Genomic DNA, 20,420 nt, shown 5'->3' with positions numbered 1-20,420 from the left:
TTCAGTGAAATATAGAAGACAGTCTATTGGTCTGACAACATAGCTGGGAAAATCCTTTTTAAAAAGGCAAAAACCTACCCAAACTCAGGAGGAACAGAGTAAGGGAAACATACTAAACGTGACACACCTACATCATGAATACACCATTGTAAATCGGAAGAAAGCTTGAGGGCACAGAATGCTTAGTTATGAAACCCAATCACACACCTGGGAAAGACAGATGGTACAGTATTGTCAGGAGAGGGAGTTGGGGACTAGGCTAATGGGGGCATGGTGGTAGAAGGCTTTCCACTGTGGGCATGGTAAAATTGTATATGGTTTAAGTTTAGAATTACAGGAATTCACTTTCCTCAAAGGGAAAAAAAATGGAGGGGGGAGAATATGTTTGTAATCCTTAACATTGTCTCATGAAAAAAAAATTTTTCAATTCAAAAAATAGCTCCTTCATTCCTTTCGATGTCAAATTAATAAAACTCTATTTTCTATTGGAAAATTGGAAATATCCTTTTTCATTTGAATTTTATATATTATTAGGTAATGAGAACTGTACCTAAGACTCTGTCCACATCACTGTACTAATGATGCACTAAAGATGCTAAGACTTTAGCATGGCTTCTGGCAGCATTAAGACACATTCCTAGGATGACCCCTAGCCCCTATTAAAATGCCTGCCCAAGAAACCACCACCACCAGTAGAATTTACTGCTTGTTTTAACCAATACCAGAGGATAAGTCCCTTGATCTCCCTTTGCAGAATTTACTAAAAAGGGCTTAAAATTATGAATCCTTTCTCTGTCCCTTTGCAATGCAGGTGTATCTCCTACAAGTCATGAGTGTACTTCTCAAGTCCTTTCTTTCATGTAATCATCAGAAGGGGTAGATCATTGGTCTCCCAGACTCTGGGGGAGGACAGTAGCCCAACAATCACCAGAAGCAGACACATCTGGCCTAATCACATTTATGTTGACATCCTTTGTACTTTTTACTTGAACCCCACTCTCTGTTCCTCCCTACTCTTTCATGCTCCTTTAAATGTCCCAGTCACCTCTGCCAAAATCAGAATGGAGCTCAGCTATTTCTCCTATTGTCAGGAGTTACTGAAAAAAATCTGTTTTCATGGCTTTACCTAATGTCTGGCTGTGCTTATCTCTGACAGCAGTGACTTCGCTATGTGTAAAAATTATGTCCAAAATCCTAATTAATTTTTAAAATCCAGATTAGCATCACAAGACCAAATTTCCCAATAAAATAGATTAGAACTAATCAAAGAACTAAAATATTTATTTGATGGCCATTACAGTTCCAACTTTGTAAAATGAGCCCAGAAAAGAAAAAAAAATTAATCTGTAAACAAAAACTAAAATCATTTTTGTATTACCATAAAAATAAAATTCTTCTGAATCATACTTCCATAAAGAATTCCTATGTTTTCTAAGTATATGCTCAAAGCATAAATTTTTTTAAACTTCAGTAATGAAGTATTTTCACTTAAAGTATTTTTACACTGATTAAAGAATTCACTATGACAGATTCATTAATGGTATTCCACGTTTCCAGATTCTTTCATGGACACAAGTCAATCAGACATGCTACTCAAATTTAATCCAAAACTATCACCTTAAGATTTGTAAACGTCCAAAAGAATTGGATTTACTTTGATGGACATAAATATTTTTCTACAAATAAATGGATTTCTATCACTTCACAAGAGTTCTTGTGCCAAAAAGCAGCATGGTTATGCTTAAATACTAAGAACACATTCCTCATCATTACAGTGATTTGCAGTGATTTAAATTCATGCCTCAGTGTGACAAAAAACTGATAAAAGTCATGGATGTTGAAAAGCACTGCCTCATACTAGAAATTGGTAATGTTCATCTACAAACGTCACATCTACATAGTATTTAAAAATTTTTTTACATCAAGAGTCATATTTAATCACAAGATTAGCTACATTATAATGAGCATCTAGAAAGAAATACTATAAACATGATCTACTTTAAATATTTTCTGTATGGCATTCACATTCCTACAAATTCAAAAGTTCTAGAATGATTCAAAGTACAGAGTTTCAACTAAAAATTTAAGTTACTGACTAACTTGATTTGAAGACACACATAATTAATTCAGATGCATTACCTTATGGCATCCTGGGATGTTTTATAATTCATTTAAATGTTTACTTGCAGAAAAATTGTTAAAAAAACAGTATAAGGGTTTTTATAAAATATAAATAGCACATACATTTAAATTCCTAATATTGTGAAAGATTAATAAATTGGCATGTCACCAATTCCCTTAAGCGACAAAGCAGCTACCTGACAATGAACATTCACACGGTAATGTGGTAAGAAAGCATGCAGAAACCTGAAACAGAAACATCCAGTAGGTAGATATCAAAAGTTGTTGTTGCTTAATAGTTCACCAGGGAAAGGTTAGTACTGAACTCTTCTCAGTCAAAAAGAGTTTCGTTCTCCACTTTTAATTAGTGCTCTTATATTTTTCTAAACATCTTTCCCTCATTACTTTTGAACTAAGAATGAAGATAATTTGAACAGAAATATAAATACATTTAAAAACATTAATTCACGGTCAATGAAATAGCAATTACAGATTCTATAAGAAAGAAGAGGAGATCAAGGGAACATACCTACTTAGTGTACGTCTATTTAATAAAAGGTAGCACTTAAAGTTTGTAACAGTTCGTTGCTTTCATGCTGAAGTAAAAGTTTACTAGTATGTTGATTATATAATACATATTCCTGAGTTCTTAAATTTGAAAATTTACAAATTCTTGAGGTTTCTATTGAGATAAATATATTATTTACAAATACAGGTAGGTTTTTTTTGTTGTTATTTTCCAATCCTCTAACCTTTTATTCTCTCTTTTGCCTTACTGCTCTAGTAGGACATCCAGACGAAAGTCAACCAGAATAGTGATTATAGCTATGCTTTTCTTGCTCTTTATTTTAGATGCAACATTCCTATACATACTCAGTTTGATGTTTGCTTTAAATTTTCAGTAAATCACTTCATCAGGTTAAGAAACTATACCTCCAGTTAGTTAAAAGTTTATCATGACTGGGTGATTAATTTTATCACATTTTTGCTCCAGCTTCAGATATTTTTCTTTTATAGTTTGAATAAATGGTAAATTATTTTATTGGGCTTAAGAATAAACTATCTCTGTATCCCTAGAATAAGCCAACTGGCACTTACTTATGAATGACATTGACCTACACGTTGGAATGTATTCACTTTTACCACTCTATAAATTCAACTGATAACATTTATATATGGCTTGACCACTTTCCTGTGAGTGTTTTACACTTTCAGGAACACAACAGGTATAGCATGGACAGTTATAAGAGAAGTACAGTAAATAAGGCTATTTCTCAATTTTATGATATTCTGATAATACCTCAAAGTATATGTACATTTTTACATATTACATGTTAGTAAATCAGCATATTGGTATCAAGGTACTTATTTCCAGCACTATTACAGATGCTAGAAATAAATTCGTAGGCCAGAACAAAACAGACATATGCACATAAACACACACATACCCTTCTTGGGGTTCCCATTTTAGGCAAGGGAGATGGATAATATATGTATGTAAAAAACACTGTGCACCAGATTGTGTTAAATTGCTGTGCAGAAGAAGTATGATAGTTGATGAGTACTTGAGTTGTGGAAGGACAAGGTGATTACATATTCACTACTAGTCCCATCTGGAAAGAAATAAATATAATAAAGGCAACCAAAGTATTATGATAAATAGCATAAATATACAGAAACTATTGTTTTTCTGGAAAAAAAGGAACTTATGGTAAGAATGATAGATACACAGAAAAGCAGTTTTCAATCCATTTCTTTCCACTGCAACAAAAATAAGGAATCGTGTTCAGAGTGTCACCTATCCTCTCCCTCCTCCACCAGGAACGTGCTGGAATGAACATAAGACAAATGGGTATTACTATTGTAGTGGTCAATGGTTTTTATTAATTCAAGTCAATATTTTCTAAACTTTGGAACTATTTTTAGCAATATATAATTTTTTTTTCCCTTTTTATTAATTTTTTCAGCGTAACAGTATTCATTCTTTTTGCACAACACCCAGTGCTCCATGCAAAACGTGCCCTCCCCATCACCCACCACCTGTTCCCCCAACCTCCCACCCCTGACCCTTCAAAACCCTCAGGTTGTTTTTCAGAGTCCATAGTCTCTTATGGTTCGCCTCCCCTCCCCAATGTCCATAGCCCGCTCCCCCTCTCCCAATCCATAAGTCAATCGGAGAAAGACAACTATCATATGATCTCCCTGATATGAGGACATGGAGAAGCAACATGGGGGGGTAGGGGGATAGGAGAAGAATAAATGAAACAAGATGGGATTGGGAGGGAGACAAACCATAAATGACTCTTAATCTCACAAAGCAATATATAATTTAAAGTATGTTTCACAAGTGGCTAAAAATAACTGGTTGGCAACATTTCAAGAAGAGCCTGCCTAGCTGTACTTTAAGTTCTTCTAAAAATCTGGTATGATACTAATTCCACAGTTGAGGAAACAAGCACCCAAATTTATATCATGTGGACACAAATATTTTAGTGTGTTTATCTTACATATTTACTAAGATAGAAAAATACCCCCAAACAATGAAACATCTTACTTCAGGCTGCTATAATAAATTACCATAGCCTGGATGGCTTAAACAACCATTTCTCACAGTCCTGGAGGCTGACAAGTCCAAGCTCAGGGTGCAGGCAGTACAGTATCCGTGTTGTTTGGGAGCTGACCTGACTTCAGAGGCAGACATATTAACTAAGCCTGTTAAAAGAATGGATATCCACTTGGGCCACAGTAATTGGATCAGAAAAAAATAAAGATATGTTTTATAAACAAGCTTAATGAAAGCAAAAACCAAGACTTTTGGCAACAATACTGGAATAAAGACCATCTTTTCCATGGAGTTTACTAAAGAAATATAAACTTGTAACAGCTGATGGCTATGTCTGATATTTTAAAATTTACAGGAGAAACTTATTAGAATGCCCAAAATCAACAACACAAGGAACAGCAAGTGCTGGCAAGGATATGGAGAAAAAGGAATCCGCTTGTACCGTTAGCATAAATGAAAACTGGTGCAACCACTGTAACAAACAGTATGGAGAGTCCTCAAAAAGTTAAAAAAAACAAGAAGTTACCCTATGATCCAGTAATCACACTATTTACCAAAAAAATACAAAAATACTAATTCAGAGGTATATAGGCACCCCTATCTTTATTGCAGCATAATTGACAATAGGCAAATTAGGGAAATAGCCCGCCCAAGTGTCCATCAATTGATGAATGGATAAAGAAGATTGATACACACACAAAATGGAATAGTACTCAGCCATAAAAAAACAATGAAATCTCGCCATTTACAGGACTGTAAATGAGCTGAGTATAATGCTAAACAAAGTAAGTCAGTCAGAGAAAAACAAATACCGTAAGACTTCAGTAATATACAGAATTTAAGAAACAAAACAAACGAGCAAAGGATAAAAGAGAAACCAAGAAACAGACTCTTAACTACAGAGAACAAACTGATGGTTGTTACCAAAGTGGAGGGGGTTGGGGGGGTAGGTGAAACAGGTGATGGGGATTAAAGAGTACACTTACTATGATGAGCACTGAGTAATGTATACAGCTGTTGAATCACTGATCGTACCCCTGCAATTAATATAATACTGTATGGTAACAATACTAGAATCAAAATTAAAAACTTCATTTAAAAAATTACATGAGAATAAAGAATGCAGTAATTGGCTGTAGGCAGGGGTATAGGAGAGACAGGCAACAAAGAAAAAGAGGTTAATCACCCCTTGAGCATGTGGATCTAATAAAGCCAAAAGCTCTAAGCCTTAGATCTGCCAGTTATATTGTTAATATAACAAAAATAATTTGTATTTTATTTCTGAATATCTTATTTCTGAAATTTGCAATTAAAAATTCCCAAATGACAAACCAAGTAGTTTATCAATTAACTCAACAGGTTTAAAATTCCATTCTGCTGTGATCTTCCATCAGTGAATTTCCCTGTAACTGACAGAAGTTGCATTTTTTAAATTTTGAAATAATAAAATTTTGTTCAAAAAACATAATATTGAGATCTATACATTAACAAAGCTAGTAGCTTCATATACATTTATTAGTAGCCAATGTTTCAAATATAAAATAATCACATTTCAAAATTTCAAGCTAACTGGTAGAGCACTTAAACATGAAATTAAAATGCACACTTCTTTGTTATATAACAAATTATATGGCAAGTTTACATTTATTTTACAGCTCATTAATAATTATCTGTTTACCTAAGTTAAAATTTTATAATTTGCTAAATCTGTACTTTTCCAAATAATTTTACTAAACTTAACATTTTGACTAGAAATCATTTCCCATCTAAAATATCTTAAGCATCTGAAAAATATGACATTTGAATTAAGTCAAAAGTGAACCTCAATCAAATTAATATTCAAATAACACCAATCAATGAAAACTGAGTGAGAAGGCCTTAAGTTAGCAGTAATTAAGCCACCACATCGAAGTCAAACTTTGGATACTTGAGACAATTTAAATGAAATGCCACAGAAAGAAAAATCCCCTCTCATTCATAAGCCTTGCGAAAAGTAAGGAAAACTACTGGAGAAGCAAATTTAGTTTTTTAAACTTTTTGAAGACTTTTAAAAAACCGTATCTGGGTAAGCTTTGGGAATTTCTGCTGATTATTTTCCTTTATCGTACATTTTAGTCATGAAATTCACTATTCTCAAGGGCCGAGACAAGATCACGGCTCTGTTATTTTGTCTTAGTACACATGCCTTCTTATTAAGTCAAGTTCCTAAGATCCACTAGCTGAAAAGATCTGTAATCTCAAGGGCAATATACAGGGTTCTAGAAAGGTAGAGGCTTCCTTAGAACCAGCGCTGCTGGAAGAAGGCAAAACAACTATTTCCCTATTACTGATTTTCATGAATTTACCACAAGGGTTGCCTCTGCTATTGCTTAGCTAACCTGTTGGAAACACACATCTGGGGAAATAATTGAGCACTAAAAAGCGAAAGTTGCGCATTTTAAATACCCAGTTAACCTGACAGGGCTCCTTCATTGAAACCTCTGCCTGAAGGTAAGCATCTCAGCCATCATTTGACCTCTTCAAAGCCCCTTACAAAGGGGCTTGTACATACTTAAAAACAAAAACAAAACTTGTCTTTCTTTCCAAGGTCTTAAAACAATCTGCAAAAATCTGAGGAATGGTTGGAAGCATTCACTTGTGATTTACTTGATTGGTGAAGAAAATTCACTTTCTTGTGATGTTGGCAAAACCTGGTAACCTTATAGTTTATGAATAAACAAACCATAAAATGGAAGGCACTAATTTAGAAAATATACATAGAGGTTTTTTGAAACTTTATTGGCCAGATCATTGTTGACAATCATTAAGACCCTCCTCAACTGTGTTTATACAGTTGTTCAAACTGGTTACTTTTAGGTTAAAAATGTAATGTGTTCATTATTAAAGTTGCTATCAAGGTTCAAAAATATTTGTCATTGCATGTTCCAACTGTTGGGCTTTGATCAGCGTATTTTAGGAAAATTTTATATAACATCCAAATAAAACAAATTAGATTTAGGGAATATGGCCAGTCTCTCCAATGAGCCAGAATTGATAATTCAGTAACTAGATTTTCCATAATCTCCCATCTACATTTTTAGACTATTTCTACTCATAAAGGTCAGAAAAAAACTTGGTAGGTTGATGTCAATGCTTGACTTTTTGAGAGAAAGAGAGAGATTGGAGAGAGAGACAGAGAGAGACCACCCTCTCTGAAGAACCTAAATCCTTTAATTGCAACAAAACACTTTAAATATTAAGTCAGAAATTTAATCAGGGGATAAGAGGATTAAGATGGTGAAAAATACGGCATATTTTAAACCACGTATGTGCTATTATTCCTATTTAAAATTCAAAACCAAACAGATCAAGTCAGAATCAGACATTTGCCCAGCAGACAAGCAAGAAATGGCCCGACTTCTTACTACAAAGGAACTAGAAGTAACAGAGTATAATGCAAATGCATCAGAAAACCATAAATGCACACATTCATACATTAATATTTCATGTAGGTTGCTATTTAATAGTTTATATCTTTTCACATACATTTTCACTAGAGAGTCCAAATGTTTTTTGTTTATTATCTTTAGAGTAATTAGAGAGTAGGGGGCACCTGGGTGGCTCACTCGGTTAAGCATCTGCCTTTGGCTCAGGTCATGATCCCAGGGTCCTGGGATCCAGCTCCTCATGGGATCCCTGCTGAGCAGGGGGCCTGTTTCTCTCCCTCTACCAGCTGCTCCCCCTGCTTGTGCGCACTCACTGGCACTCTCTCTCAAATAAACACAATGTTACCAAAAAAAAAAAAAAAAAAAAAAGCATAAAGTTGGCTCAGACCTGCAAACTGACTTTAAGAACATACCAGTAGGTGGTAGGTATATAGCTTAGTTTCATGGTCCCCATTTTAATACATTTCACATCACCCCAATTTCAGCTTGCAAATATATGTTTTCAAAAAAAAACTTTTTTCTTTCAATAATTTTAATAGAAAAAGCTCTTTTGGTAAACAAAAATTGAGCATGTCCTATAGTAAAAATTTATCTCTTATGCTCCTGAACAACCTCATTTTAAAAATTTATTCAAAAAGCAGGGACCTAGTTTTTAAAAAAGTATTATGATTTATACCTTTTAGGCTATAAATACACACTGAGAATAATTTTTTAAGGAATAAATATGCAAAAGACTACATTATGTAATTTTAGTTGAAAAGGGGTACATTATCTGTGGTACTCTTTGAAGAATATTTCCCTCTGTATCTTCCAAATAGAGGGTTTCAGCAAGATACTGTGATTAGGAACATACAAAATGCCAACAATAACAGAAGCCTAATAGTAATCATGAATAGCGTCTTAGTAAAACATCTGTTTTTTCGGTCCATTAAAATTCAGATTCAAAAAGTGACTGTAGATATGTTTGTTGTCAACTCATATCCTAAGAGCATTGGTATATAATTGCCATTATGCATTCAGTAAGAGGAAGTTGAAGCTTAATTAAAAATATATTTCCTTAGCAGTTGTCAAAGGAGAGTAATGAGATGGATGGAAAACTAATAAACCTACCATTTTCTATACACAAATCTAGTTGCCAAAAATTACTCATTTCTCCCTGATTCTCAGTGGAGAAGGTCCCTCTATATTGCTGTTATAATCATAATCAAATGCTGACAGAATCCTCAGAGACAATAAACAGGTGTTCTCAGTTTACAAACTATCCTCATTCCAAAATAGGGATTGGGGAAGAAAATAAGGAATTCATATATAACCAACTCTCATTCAGGAAAACCGCCCTTTAACAGTCTCTTAGAAATATTACCTTTAATTCTCAATGAAATGAAATAGCTAATAGTCAATACATCCCAAATATTTCAAAGTATTCAGAGTTACTGCCATTGACTGAGAATATCGAATCTTCAAATACTTATTTTGACTTCGCATTTCTCTTATGTAGTTTCACTTCCCACCCCACTTGCTATTTTCAACTCCTCCAGTGGGCACAGGATGTCCTCCACTTGATTCAGTTAAACATTGCAATTTTAGTTCTTTGTACAGCTGCTTCTGAAGTTTGGATAACTAGTCTTCCATAAAATGAAAATAAACAGAGAAAGATATCTCCCTCCAATGTTATTTAAGGAAAAATCTACATAAAACTCACAACATATATACAACACATTTTATTTCAAAGGGCTGAAATAATGCCACATACATTAGAAAACCCTCAATTTTCCAAGGACTAATTACTTAGATTGCTCTTCCGGCCTGCTTGCTGTGCCTATTTTTTGTTTGTTTGTTTCATTAGTCAAAATATCAGAACTTGGACAAAGGCTAAAATTAAGTCTTATTTTCAACTTGGCATTGATATTAGTAAGATAGCAGTTCTACTAGGGGAATTTTTTTTTTAATATTTTATTTATTTGACAGAGAGAAATCACAACTAGGCAGAGAGAGAGGAGGAAGCAGGCTCCCCACGGAGCAGAGAGCCTGATGTGGGGCTCGATCCCAGGACCCCGGGACCATGACCTGAGCCGAAGGCAGAGGCTTTAACCCACTGAGCCACCCAGGCGCCTACTAGGGGAATTTTTTATAGAAAATCATGACTCTCTCTGAAGTTTCTCAGTATTTTCTGTGAGCCCACACACCTGTCTTCTCTGGATATTATCAATAGGATGTCAGATTCACTGGATTCTTTTTATCTCTAGGCTTTCAGGCTTTCTACGGCACCTCTCTTTTCTGGAAACTCATTTCCAAGTTTCTAGGACACAACACTTCTGGGTGATAAGTTCTTAATGTAACACGTCTCAACTTTCCAAAGACAACACCACCATTTTTTAGCTATTATTTGGTAATACAAGGTTCACTAACCTGAACTAAGATAGCTTATCTATAAACATATGTTTCCTAACATATTTGATATGGATCTGACCTAAATCAAGCTCTTCGAAAAATTATAAACATTAAAATATGTTTGCATTTTTGGGGGCTCTCCATCTCTTTGCTATAGCATCTCCAGCTGTTATTACTCTATTCACATATCCAAAGTGTGTATGATTAGTATATGTACATATATTAGATATTATATATGTGTGTGTATATATACAAACACACACACACACATTATATATGTGTGTGTATATATACACACACACACACACACACACACGTATGTTTTTCATTTAAACATTTCTAGCCCAATTTAAGTTATCAACCCCTTAATTTACATGGGGGATCAAGAAATTCTTAACCTTAATATTAACACTCTGGTATCACTGAGGGACAGTGTGCGATTTGACTCCTAATGATAACCACCTCCAGGTATTTATGCCCTTGTGTCATCACCTTCCTTGAGTGTGGTTGCAACCTAGTCATTTGTTTCCCATGGATAAAACGCAGTAGAGGTGATGGGATATCACTTGGTGAATATGTTACAGGAAACTGTGACTTCTGTCTCAGTCCTCTCTCTTGTATGTGCAACACTGGGAGATACTCTATCAACAGGCCCCCAACCACAAGCTTGTGAAAAACTGAGTCCTCAGAGCAACAGCTCAGAGGAACCAAGTCCTTCCAACAGGCAGGTAAGTGAATGGGGAAGATTATTCCCAGGGGATCCTTGGGGTGACTACAGTCTTGAGAAAGGACCAGAGAAAGTGAAACCAAAGGGACTATGAGATAATAAATGTTATTTTAAGCCACTAAGTTTGGGGGGGGGTAATCTGTTATGCAGTAATAGCTAACTAATACACTGTTGAAAGGAGTAAGTGCATTAATTTTCCATGGCAACTTTCATTTGTAATGTTGCTTCACTTTTTCAAGAAAATTAAGGGGAGGTCTGTACTAGAAGTTCATATCTAACGCTCTATTTCATCTACATTTGTCTAATAGCTTATTGCCACTCGAATGAATCTTGTAAGTAAGCTACCCAACCTAAAAAGTTTTGTTTTTCAAACTCACACAATTTTAAAGAGACATTTTTATTTTATGACTTTCAAATTTTCCCAAAGAACGACTAAGTCTAAACATTAGAAGCCAAAACAATATTGAAAGTGAAAAACATTTAGTCTCAAAAACATACCCACATCAAAAAAGCCTGATTGTTCTGAACAGGGTATTATGAGTGTCTGTAAACAGATTTAGTATTCCATGTTTGGTGTGCGTGCCACGTGATTCAGTGCCACAATAAGTACTGTGTTTAGTAAATAATTCCTATTTAAACTACAAGTAATTGCTCATTGCAGAAAGTAGAGTTTTAAGTCTAACCTCCCCCGAGATTATCATTAAAAAGAAAAAAAAATGGTGTTCTGCTATTTGATAGCATAGCCAATTCTCTAAATAGTCAGGCACACCTAAAGGATGACTCACCCAGAGGACCCACAGCAAATGTGGTATATTTAAAAGGGAAAGAGAGCTGTCCCTGTATCCTACAAATTCAGATCTTTTGGCACAAAAGTATCCTACAGCAGTTGGACCTGTTCATGCAGTTCTTAATGTTTCATTACGAATTTAGCTGGGGTTAACTACAAAGAGATACATCAACAAGAATGTGTTCTGGACATCCTTTACAGTACGTGCAAAACATTTAAAATCCAGACAATAGAGAAGGACAATAATATTTAACTCATCAAGTAGAGAGATCTGGTTTATACTTTCTGACAGAAAAATCAATTTACACAGCTTTATCTCATTTAATCTGTTGCCAAACCATTTCATCTCACCATTCCATAGCTTATTTTGGAAGCTTTTAGAAGAATTCTCTACTCTTGGGGCGCCTGGGTGGCTCAGTGGGTTAAAGCCTCTGCCTTCGGCTCGGGTCATGATCTCAGGGTCCTGGGATCGAGCCCCGCATCGGGCTCTCTGCTCCGCAGGGAGCCTGCTTCCTCCTCTCTCTCTGCCTGCCTCTCTGCAGCCTGCTTGTGATTTCTGTCTGTCAAATCAATAAAATATAAAAAAAAAAAAAAAAAGAAAGAATTCTCTACTCTTTTACAAGTAATTATTTTTTAAAAAACAGAATCACAAACCTGCTTTGGTAACTTTCTTTCTTGTTTGTATGCCTTCCAGCGCCATAGCTATAGTTGAAGAAAAAGTAGTGTTCAAGAGCAATGAGAAGGTCATTGAGCTCATCTACTTTACCTCCTGACCTCTCCAGGACCTGGATTTTCTATTTCTGTCAATTACATCAGTCTTTTCTAATGGCCTCATCTTGCAAAAAATACTCAATAAGCCAAATGTTGCTTCCAAAGTCCTATTTCCCACTGCATCGAACCCAGGGTAATCACAGCTCAGAGAAGAAAGGAGACAGGAAAATGGATAGGCTAAAATGGAACACACTCCCTGCCATGCTATTATGGATGGTAATTCCTTCCCTGTTATAGATTGGATGTGTGTGTCCCCTGAGAACTTATGTTGAAATCCTAACCCCCAATGTGATAGTATTAAAAATTGAAGCCTTTGATTGGGGACTAGGTCATGAAAGTGGAATCCTCATGAATAAGATTAATGCAGTGATAAAGAGAGATGCCAGAGAGGCTCACCCTCTTCCTGATACATGAGGATACAATGAGAAAATGGTGGTCTGCAATAGCAAAGAGGGTCTTCACCAGAACTTAACTATGTGGGCACTGTGATCTCAGAATCCTAGCCTCCAGAAACATAAGAAATAAACTTCTGTTGTTTATAAGCCACCAAATTAGTGGCATTGTTATAGCAACAGAATAGACTAAGACATTCTCCTCATTGAATTTACTCTTAAGTCTCAAAATAAAAACCAAAAAAGAAAAAGTTCCCTCTCTGAACCATAGTGAAACATATGAACTATAATAAATAATTTCTCAACAAAATAAGAGTATGGGTAAAGTTTGTGGTCATATAAGGAAAGAAAATTCAGGCTCAGTTTCAGAACTTCCCTGTCAGAGTGAGAAACAGTGATGGTGCCTGTGACAGAGAATGCCCATCTCCTAGGTCTTCACCTTCTTATCCAGTGGAGGCTTTAAGAATTTGACTTATGCATTTTATAAATGAATAATCAGAAGACTACACAACTTCTATCACTTGTTCAAGGTCACGTGGCTAGTTGTTTTGATTTCATGGGGTGATGCTAAAATTTAAACCAAGAAATAATCAGTTAAAATAGTTTTGGAAAACTCTTTTTTAACGATTTGTTTTTTATTTATTTGATGGACAGAAATCACAAGCAGGCAGAGAGGCAGACAGAGAGGGAGAGGAGGAAGCAGGCTCCCCACTGAGCAGAGAGCCCAATGAGGGTCTCAATTCCCGGACCCTGAGATCATGACCTGAGCCGAAAGCAGAGGCTTTAACCCACTGAGCCACCCAGGTGCTCCAGTTTTGGAAAACTCTTTAAACATGTATCTGTGTGATTCTATCTCTAAATCCTTGAGCATGTATAATGCACAGATTAAATGAAAAACTCCTAAATGACTTTATATATCTTAAAGAGTTCATAAATTATCATAAAATTTCATGTGTAAAATTTTATTTAAAAATGTGTAATTGTGACAGTAAGACACAATACAGAAATCCTGGATGCAGGCAAATGACAAGCCCTTGATAGTAAATACAATGTGTTAATGGTGCTCTGATTTCAACCTAGGACAAGATTTTATAACCTAGATTGCTGGGGATAACATTCTGCAAAGTGGCTCAACAAACACCTTCTCCAACTGAATTCCAACTTTCATTTCCATGCTATAGACACTACAGAGGAAAAGAAACTACATTTCCTCAGATTCTGTTTTATCAACATTCCACAGATTCTATCTACTACGTACATGTAGGAGACCTAAAAAGAGGCAGTGAGGTTGGCTTGGTGCCAGAAATGGGAAACTAGGTCTAAGGCAGAGACTTTGTGTTTTTTGGATCAGCTATGGTAGAGTTTCTGTCTGTGGTTCCCCAGCATCCTATGTACCCAGAGTCAGTAATGGGAGGCACTTTTAATAGCACAGTCCCTGAAGGGTTGAGCGTTTCTGCCATCTGTGCCGTTCTTGGCTAGGTATTTTCTAATCTGGTTCCATGACCCTTCAGAAATTCTGTAAGTTACAAAATACCCTAAAATAAATCTTTTAGACAATTGCAGATACATTTTGTTTACAACTAAGAGCCTTCATCAGCAGAATTGCCCCATTAGCCAGATAGCTTGTGATTGCTTAGAATGTTTGTCCTTAATGAGCAAGAAGAGATGATCTCACAATTAGCTTAGAAACTTTCTCAAATGGTCATTTTCATTCCCTTACTCAACTTCATCTCAACATTCCATAACTGCCATCTGGTATCCCAGAGTGATGTGACAGTCCTTTATAGATCAAAGAGGGTCAATAGTTGATTCCAATATGTCAATATACTTAAGAACCACTGACTTCAGTAATCCAAACCTGGTTTACATTAGACTTTCAACAGACGTTGAGCTTATGAAATACATAGAGCCCCCAGTATAAGCTTGATCTATTGAAATAGATTCTCTAAGGTATAGACTAGGAATCTATATTTATTGAATTCCTCAGGGGACTACAATACTGCCAGCTAAGGACTTTTCTAAGAACCAGTATTTAAAAGACACTGGCCTCTGAAAATCAATCATCAGTTGGGCCTAATGTAAGTTCATTCAAACAAACTTACTTCTTCCTCTGAGAATAACAGTAGATTACTCAAGCAAGAGGAAAGTATATAAATCTTCAATCCTGGACCTTAGGAAAATATCTATTAATATGTTTCATAATATCTTGGTGAACAAGCTAGAACAATAAAGCTGAATGCAAAATTGGGTCGATTATTCAATGGTGTATTATCTATACAAAAAAAAAAAAAAGACACTTATCAATGGAATAATATCCTTCTAACCCTGAAGCTCCTTCTGTGAAATTGTCACTATAGCTTAAGTTGTAGTACAGTAACAACAAAGTTTATTTTTCATACTACACACCCATTGTTAGTTTGCTGGGGGCTCAGATTCACAACATTTTCACTAAAGACTTAAGTTGAAATAATGTCCACAATTTCCAAGATCTCTAGTGGTAGTGAGTAGATTATAGATATATCAAGTTTTATACTGACCAAATGGGTAACTGTTTTCTACTCTCAACACTTCGGGCACCAAATGTGTGGAGTTTTATTTTTCCAGACTAAACAGTTCTGACACTAGCTACCTCTTAGCACAGACCATACAGGTTAAGGGTTCAGTCCCACATAAGTGTCTTCCAGTTCACATGACAATCCAAGTCAGGACCATGTGTACTCCTAACCAACAGCCTATATATAGATCAGGGCTTCCCATAACACCCCTCCTTATATTTGATAATTTGCTAGAATGGCGCACAGAACTCAGGAAAACACTTTATATAATATCACCGTTCATTATAAGAAATATTTTTTAAAAATGTGTGTGTGTGTGTATATATATATATATACTTATAAATGTTTGCCTTAAAAAACAAAGGATAAAAATATATAACTTCGGCCAAATTAAAACTGAAAGCTCTGAACAACAGGTTTGAACAGTCCATGCCAGAAATATTAAATGTCTATAACTTCACTGCTTTATCATCAGATATAGATTTTCAAGTAATTAGAACAGGTTCCCAAAATACATCATTTTGTATCACAGATTTCAATGGTGACTTAGACAAACTTAGAATAATAGGATGAAGAATAATATTTTACACATAAACTTAAAATAATACTTAAAAAGGGACTAAGATCCTTAATGAGGATTAAGCTATAAAATCAGTTTTAATTATTCATAGTTATGTTTGTAGAGTTATTTTAGAAAGGGAAATAGAACTTGATTAAAATTCATCCAACATATTGTAAGGGCAAACTTTATGCCACATTTCTAATCTAGAGCATAAATTTCAAGTCTTTCCTTATTTATTTACAACTTGAGAAACTGAGCACTAGATAATAAAGTCAGGAAACTTTATACTATACATAAATGGTCAAGCCAGCCACTTGATCCATAAGTCTAAGTTTAAACTACCCATTAAGAACCTATTTTAAATTATTAACTTTTTGAAGCTGAGGCTAGCACAATATTTTAAAGTCAATTTTGGAAACAATTTGTGCTTTACTTCATTAATAGAGCTAAGGAAGGAGCATATTCAGTATTTTCACAAATGATGTCTCTGACCAGAAAAGATGCACACACACTTAACACAAGTTAAGCAAAGGACCTGTTGAAATTTCTTATATCAATAAAGAGTATATGGAGAAATGGAGTTGAAACATTATACAATTAGATGCATTTTTTGGTAATTGAATTACCAAAGAATTACCAATAACTGATCATGGGTAACACTGCAGAACATTTACAGATATTCAAGAAGGAATCAATCCTTATCCTTTTCCAAATCAATTTCTTCCCTAAAGGTGTATACAAATTGAAAATATATCATTATGAAGAAAGTACAGCTAATTAATCAGAGGCTATATTATAAACCCCAAAAGATAAAAGACTGAAATGAAATAATAAGTATGAATTCAAACAAAGAAAGTCCTACATATACGTAAAACTCTATGGAAACACAAATATGACTTAACAGCACCATGTATTAAAACAAGAAGAGGGGCGCCTGGGTGGCTCAGCGGGTTAAAGCCTCTGCCTTCAGCTCGGGTCATGATCCCAGAGTCCTGGGATCGAGCCCCGCATCGGGCTCTCTGCTTGGCTGGGAGCCTGCTTCCTCCTCTCTCTCTCTCTGCCTGCCTCTCTGCCTACTTGTAATCTCTATCTGTCAAATAAATAAATCTTTAAAAAAAAAAAAAAAAAAGAAGAGCTCCCATAATTCTATTTAACTATAGATATCATATACATCATTGTATAAGTATATATGTATATGATATGTATATATCATATATAAGGATATGTATATATCATACATAAGGAATGTATGTATATATTATATATACACACATATATAATATATATTATATATACATATGTACATATATTATATATATTATATATACATATGTATATATATTATATACATACATTCATATACTATGAAGGAGCAACCAAGCCACCCAGACCATCCACATCACCAGAGATAGTACACACATAACAGCGTGGCTCATCTTTAAACTAGCAAGACGGTATGTCTAGCCCAGGCACTGAAGCCAATGCATTCCCTCAACCAAGGAGTCACCAATCAACTGAAAACCTAACCAAAGAAGCTCTTGATGCTCTGTCTTATAAAAAAATGGTTAAAAATCTTTCTAGATTTCACTAATCTACATTTCACTAATCAGAGACTAAAAAGAAACACAAACTATCTATGAAAACACCCTAATGGCTATCACAGCAATGGATTATTTTAGGGAATGAAGTCCAATGTCTGAACGCCATAACAAATGTATCTGACGGCACCATGGAAAACACCATGGAAAACCTGCTTAAGAGTGAAGAAGTTTTACATTATGAATCTTCATATCCTTAGTGTTGATACAATGTTGGTCAAGTAGGCACTCAAAAATAAAGATACCGATTTGGCTAAGTGGAAAAATTAGTACTGAAGTAAAAGGTAAAAGTGGAAAAAAAAAAAAAAGGTAAAAGACTGTCCAGAGGTAGTGGTTTCTTTATGTAGAGCCTATTAATGAGGACTGTATCCCCAAGTTTCATTTAAAGAGTATTAGCCTCAGAGTTGCCTACGTTTAAAGGTTACAGTAGAAAATGGAAAATGATATCCCCCAACTCCCAATTTGGAGATATGAAATGCTCATCAGCATACTAAGAATCTGTGAGAAAGCCTTCATGGAAGACATCGTTTAACTCTACTCACTGATGCCTCCCCAATTTTTTAACCATAGCCTCTTTCTAATGCCCTGTCTGATGAACATCACAGAACCATTTGGTAAGTGCTCTTTAATGTGGAATCATGCGCTGGACATGTATTAGCCTAGGAAGCATCAACTGGCACCTGTGTCCTTAAGGACAAAAGTAAACCTGTATTTTAAACATTCGTAACAGATTTCTGACATCTTCATTCTTTTAAGGAAAGAAAAGCAACACCCAAGTAAGCTACTTTTGTTTCTTAAAATGATGAAAGACATATTTTGGAGGTTTCGCAGGGTCATCATCTTCATACTCTTGATGGCTAAGTAGACAGTTTTTTAACGGATCCAAATTGGCTCAAAATAAAAATGGTCAGCTGCAAAGGCTTGTCCTTTTCAACAAGGCCACTTTCCCAACCAGGGAGCCTTCACAGGTGCACAGTCATAGAGATACACAGCTCCTGGTAACTCTTGTGGACAGAATGCCAGGTATGGAGAAATGAACAATTTACTGTGATTATGAACTCCAGAGCAGTTACTGGGCTTAGGAAATAAAAAAAAAAGATGCCCAGGTGTATTGAATTTCAGGCAGGATAACAAAGAATTTTAGTGCAAGTATGTTTCCTGTAATATTTCAGATAACTTGTACTAAAAATTATTGTTTATCTGAAATTCAGATCTCACTTGGCATGCTGTATTTCATTTGGACCATACTCTTCCACTTGAATATCAACTACAGTGCATACAGATCCTTTGAGTTTAGCCTAAATCATAGGAAAAAGCAAGTCCCAGGGACTGTACATGCTTTTCCATTTCTTAGCTTCTAAGATTTTTCTCAATGAACTATTTTTGTATCTTGTCTAGTGTAACATTTGTAGTGTGGATCCATGACTCCTTTGCATGGCACAAGAGAAAGAATGGATTTTTCCAGCCACAGTAATCCGGAATACAACCAAAGACAATCTATTGAAGACAGAATATTCCTGAACAAAGGTACAGACCAAAGTTCTTATTCTTACTCTTCCAGTTATGCATTGTTCTTGGACAAGTATGTATATCTCTTCAGGCCATGGCTGCCCTGACTTCAACAGACCCTACAAAACTAATATATTATTCTTCATGATCCTAAGTAAATTCAGTTTTGCCTCATTCCTGATGACTAACCAGAGGTCATACTTACATATTATGGAAGCAGAGAAAACCACCTCAAAGAAAACCAAGGAATTGGCTAAAAGATGGTCCTTATATTTAATTAAAATCCATTTGTTTCAAAAGAAATGTTGTTGCCTTTAGGCTAAAAGGGTACCTTAACTTTTTCACAAATAATAACTGTTACTCATCAACAATACAATTTTAAATACCTGTCATTCCTTGGTTAGTACCAAATCACTTTTATTCCAGACCAATAAAAACCCCATCGACTATTTTGATCCTTGTGGGGTACCTCCAAAACACTACAAAGCATTCTGCAATTTCAATAAAAGGTATCTAAGCACAAGGGGCAAATCCATCTTCCCTAACAGAGTCTCCAAATAGTTTGATTTAAATAACATTTCTTTGCACTAAGAATCTATAATGCTAATTCGTTTTGCCTTCAGCTTAACTTTCTGCTATTAATAGAGTGACAATAAGAATTTTTCTCTTGTTAAATAGCACCCGCTTTTGTTATATGAATGTCAAACACTGCTTTCAAGTAATTAAAAATCTGATCACCAACATCTTTAGCATAACATAAAAGAAACAAGCCATTTCAAATTATACAAATGGCTGAGTTCTGAACTCAGTTAAATACAAAAGTCTGGTTCACCTGGAATTTCTAATTTCAAATTCCAAATTTAGGACATAATTAAAAAATGATTTATTATTTATCTGAAATTCAAATTTAGCTAAGCATTCTGTACTTTTTTATTTGATAAATCTGGCAACCCTGTGTGGGCTACCTAGTAGAAAATATTCACGAATTTCATCTTTTTTTTTTCCTTCATCAGAACACT

General features: G+C 35.1%; 1 protein-coding gene across 4 annotated transcripts in view; it reads right to left on the bottom strand.

Moving 5' to 3' along the window:
* Positions 1-20,420, bottom strand: part of CRPPA (CDP-L-ribitol pyrophosphorylase A) — a 318,329-nt gene that overhangs the window by 113,054 nt on the left and 184,855 nt on the right. The window lies entirely within an intron of this gene.

Source organism: Meles meles, chromosome 10 (assembly GCF_922984935.1).
Source record: "Meles meles chromosome 10, mMelMel3.1 paternal haplotype, whole genome shotgun sequence".
Lineage (NCBI taxonomy): Eukaryota > Metazoa > Chordata > Mammalia > Carnivora > Mustelidae > Meles > Meles meles.
This window is presented reverse-complemented; position numbering and strand designations above follow the sequence as displayed.